Source organism: Alligator sinensis, unplaced genomic scaffold, assembly GCF_000455745.1.
Source record: "Alligator sinensis unplaced genomic scaffold, ASM45574v1 scaffold1170_2, whole genome shotgun sequence".
NCBI lineage: Eukaryota > Metazoa > Chordata > Crocodylia > Alligatoridae > Alligator > Alligator sinensis.
The window spans coordinates 17769-22690 of record NW_005843180.1 but is presented as its reverse complement, the minus strand read 5'-3'; positions in this window follow the sequence as shown (position 1 = coordinate 22690).

The window sequence follows — 4922 nt, the reverse complement described above, 5'->3', positions numbered from 1 at the left end:
CTGACCCCTGCCCAGCAGCTGGGCTGGCCAGGGTCCCGGGACCCATGAGCACCGCGCAAGCCCAGGCCTGAGTGCCCGAGCCCTGGAAATCCCCGTCACCCACCTGCAGACAGCTCCAGGCACCAGCCCCACCGGTGTGACATGCACGCACTGGCTCCTCACATGCTCTGCACAGGCGCTGCCCGGTGCCCCATGCCCAGCCGGGCCAGATTCGCACTTGCCAGGCAACCACCTGTGCCCCTCTGTCCTCTGTCCCCAGCCAGCCCCTGTGCCCCCCCGCCCACTGTCCCCCACCTCCCCAGGGGCTCCCTTCCCAGACGCTGCAGCAGGGCAGACAGTCATGGTGTCTGCGCCGCCCAGAGCCCGCGTGCCAGGCTGCTGGAGCAGGGTGGCAGCGAGGGCTGCGGGTGCGGGGGCCTGTCGGTCCCAGAGAGCTGTGGGGATGGCAGGAATGTGCAGCACCAGGGCTTGGCGAGACTGCCATGGATGGTGCAGCAGGTCGGGGCTCCATGAGCTCTGGGTTCAAGAGCTGCAGGAGCCAGAGCTTGTGCTTCTGGAGGAGATGCTATGTCTTGGCAGCTGGCTACAGCATGGGCAGGACGCGGTAAGTCTTCCCCAAGCACTTGGCTGGTGCCCCGCATGTGGCCCTGGCCCTGGCTGCCTGTGCAGGCTGTGCTGGGGGCGTGGGGGCAGTCGGCCCAGGGGGCTGAGTTGCTGACAGGTGCCAGGTGCGTGCATGGCTGCAGCTTTGGTGTGCAGCAGGGGCGGGGGCCAGGCCGGTCGGAGGTCCCTAGGGCAGGTGTCACGTTAGCCTGGAGCTGGCAGCTGCAAACAAAGGACTGAGCCGCTGGTGCCTGCCGGGGAGGGGGCGGTGTGCGAGCCGGGCCCGGGACTGAGCCGGCACAGGTCTCTGGCGGAGCTGCCCGGCCTGGCCCGGGCTGCATGAGGAGGGCTGCCCCCTACCCTGACCTGTGGCCGCATGCTGACCTGGGGGCAAGGCCCTGAGGCCTGGGCTGCTCTCGGGGGTCTGGTCTGGGCCGTTGTGCCTAGAGCTGTTGGCTGGAGCTGTTGGCAGGGACCCCACTGCAGCACCCCCCAGATCCTCGGTGCTGCTGTTGCCATGGCACCCACATCCCATAACCCCCGCTGGGTGGCAGCCGTGGGAGCAGCGTCCCAGGCTCCCGCAGCGGGTGCTGCAGGGCTGGCGAGGGGGTCCCTGCCCCCTTTCCGCACAGCTCTGGGACCCTCCATGGCCCTCGGGGGCAGGCCGGGCACCGGGTGTCTGGGCAGCACAGGCCATGGGGTGCGTGGACACCACCCCATCTGCCTAGACGGGAGCCCAGGGCTCTGCCCTGAGCTTGGCTGTCTCCCATCTGGGCAGGCCCAGAGAGCAGGGCATGCAGGGGACTAGCCCCTTAGCCATGGGGCACCAGGCCTCTTGCCCCAGGAGCAGCCTGGAGGTGGAGGGGCCTGGGGATGCTTGGGCTTGGAGCCGTGTGGCTGGTGCATGGTGCAGGAGCGCACGTCTCCGGTGGCAGGTCGCAGCCAGTTCCCGAGCACTTGAGCTGAGCCCTGTGCCTGCCCGCTGCCAACGGGCCCTCACCAGGCAGACCTGCACACTGGCACATGGCCTCCACTCCCCGGCCAGCCTGCGTCACACCCCTACCTGCCGCGGCACAGGCACAGGGCGCCCAGGGCCACGTGGGGGTAGAGAACCCAGGTGTCCTGGCTCCCAGAGCCCCTGAGACTGCAGCGCGTGTACTGCCTCCTCCTGCCTGGAGCCGCAGGGATCACTGGGGACTCCTCTGCCAAGCCGTCGCTGGTGCCCATCCTGGCACCGTGCTCTCTGCCCAGCCTGGCCCCAGAGCCTGGGAGCCTCTGCCCACCCCTCAGCTTCCAGGGGCAAGCAGAGGTGAATCTGGGGTCAAAGGTCAGAAGCTGCATAGAGAGGCGCAGCCTGGGGGGAGCTGCCCCTGCCTCCCGGTGCCCAGCACCAGCTCAGCGCTCCTGCAGCCCATCCCCGTGACAGTGGTGCCTCGCTGCACTGGTGCTGCCCAGGGGCCTTGCTGCACAGCCAGCAGCTGCAGGAGGGGCCAGGCTGTGGGAGCAGAGCCAGACTTGGCCTTCCTGGCAGTGGCATCAGCCCTGCGAACACCGGCGTGGGCAGCCTTGGGCTCTGCAGGCACCAGCTAGCACCTGCCCGGCCCAAGTCTTGACCATGGCCCCTCGTTCCCCACTGCTGGGACCCCTGCAGGGCTGTGGCCAGGCTCCAGGGGCACAGCTCTGCCGCTCGGGGAGCACCGCACGGCTGGAGAGCTGCTGTGTGCCGTCAGCGCGGCAGACACGGGCTGCCCAGGGCTGTTTGTTCTGGCTCCGTGCCACGTGGGGCTGGCACTCAGTCAAGCCTCGCAGAGCTGACAGGTGCTTGCAGGAGGGCACCCAGGGTGCCTGCACCAGCGCTGCCTCGGCTGGAATGGGGGCAGCTGGCAGGGCCCGGGGCCTGGCCTTGTCGGGCAGCCCTGTCTGCAGAGCAGGCTGGGATCGTGCCCTCCCAACCTGTGAGCAGGGAGCCCTCCTGCCAGGTGCAGGGACTGCCCAGGGGCTGTGCCAGGTGCCTGCATGGGGCACAAGGATCCTCTGTTCTGGGGTCATGGCCCTAATGTGCCCCTGGACACATGCAGACTTCAGCCCCTGGACAGGTGGTACTGGGTCCCCTTGCCCCATGCCAGCCCCCAGCCCATGGGGATGCTGCCCCCAGCTCTGCCATGCCACAGGAGCACGGTGCAGATGCCCTGGATCAGTGCCTCGTGTCCCTCGGACATGCAGGGCCGGGGTGCTGGCGATGGCTCCTGCCAGCTCAGCCTGGGGCAGAACCAGTGGAGGGGGTTCACTGCCCCGAGGCGAGTGGGAGGTGGGGTCAAGGCAGGGCCACCCTGGCCCTGGTGCCTTTGGTGCCCCAGGGGTGATTGGGGGCAGCCCGACCCCAGCCCCCTGCCAGTAGCACTTGCCGGGGGCTAGGCTGGACCAGGCCCCTGTCTCCCCACTCTGGCCCTCACTAGCCTGCCTGCCCCAGCTGCCCTGGCCCCAGCCTGTGCTCATACGGTGCCCAGCCTGGCACTGCCCCAGGTTTCAGCTTGCTGCCCTGCATGGGGCAGGGAACAGCCCCCTCCCCACATCCATGAGGCTGAGCCAGGCATGTTGCTCGCGACTTTGCCCGCACTGGCACAGACAGACAGATGGGTTGGGGCGCATCGGTGCCGGGGTTGGAGAGGACCCTCAGGGTGGCAGGGCAGGGGCTGCACGTGAGGCTGGCACTGCAACAGCTCCCGCCAGCTCCCTGCTCATAGCTGGAAGGACCTGGGGCTCAGGGTGACCTTGAGGCTCCTGGCAGGAGCTGGAGCTCATCCTTGCCTCTGGTGAAGGCACCTCCTCCCCTTCCCCTGCTCCCCAGAACAGGGGCAGCATCTCAACAAGTGCCCAGGCCTGGCATGGGGGGCACCAGCAGGGGGATGGGGAGGCAGTGCTGAGATCTGGGGGGCAGTGGCAGTGGTGAGGGGACAGGGCTGCCCATGGCCTGTGCGGCCTCAACCAGCATCACCGTTCTCTCCCCTCCTCTGGCAGGGCAGGACAGCAAAAGCCAGTGCCCCCATGTGCCCACTGGGCCACATCCTGCTGTGGGGCTGGGGGCATTGCTGCAACCAGCCACCGCTGGAACCCAGGAGCAGACAGCTGGTGGAGGAGGGGACCTCTGGGCTGGCAGCCATCCTGCCTGGGCACTGCGGGACCCAGCGCACCAGCACCCTGGGCACGGGTCTGGGGAGGCCTGGTGCTGGAGGAGGGAGCTGCTGCTCACCTGCCCCTGCTGCACAGCTCTGGGGGCTCCTCTCCACAGCCTGGCAGGCTGCCTGCAGAGCTCCCAGCTGGGCACTGGCAGGCCAAGGCCGTCGGCGCCACAGCTGGCACTGGCACTGGCACTGGCAAGGCTCAGCCCGGCCCGGCCGACAGGCTGCACGGCAGCCCAGGGGCTCCCGCCCGCCCAGGCCCCGGAGCCGCGCCGGGGAGGCACTGGCACAGCTGGGGGCGCGGTGGTCGCTGTCTGCAGGGAGCGCTGCCAGCCGCGGCACATGCTAATTGTGTGTAATGGGGGAAGCGTTATCTGCTGAAATACTTAATTAGCTCGGCTCCATTGTGATGCAAAACCCGGCTGACTAATTCATTCATAACAATCGCAGACTCAATCGGGGCCCAGACTGCGCCGCTCGCACGCTCGCCGGGGGCCGGGCACATGCACCCCCGTGCCGGGCTCCCTGTGGGGCAGGGGTGGGTGCGAGGCTGAGCACAAGTGGCGGGAGCTTGGGTGCCCTGCACCACACGAGGCCTTGCGGCTGCCAGGCAGCTCGGCTCAGGGCACCAGGCCCCGTGGCCCAGGCGGGACCTCCCTCCCGGCGTCCGTCCCGTCCAGTGCAGCCTGCCGGGGCCTCCTCTGCCCCGCCTGCCCCACCAGGACCAGGCCCCAGGGGTCTGCCCGAGCCGTGAGGGCAGAGCCAGGGGCCACGTGCCGGGCTGGGCCGGGGGGGCCTGGCACCGGCGCTGCCCCTCCCCCGGCTAGCGGCTCACTGCGGCGCTCGCTGCTTAGCATGAGTTTTATTAATAGGCCTGGCACTTAGCACCGCTCCAGCGCCGGGGGAGCGAGCGGGCGGCTGGGAGCCAGGACGCCCGGCTTCGCTCTTGGCTCGGGAAGGCCTGTGGTGCCTATGGGCTGGGGCAAGCCAGGACACCTGGGTTCCCCCCTGCCCAGCCCCTGCCAACAGCGCCTCTGGCTCGGGGGCTCCAGCCTGGCTCCGTGCTCAGCCGTGGGCCGGCCGCTGGTGGCTGCACCTGGTGGAGCTGGCCCTCCGCGGCTCGGCCGGGGGGGGGGCGGC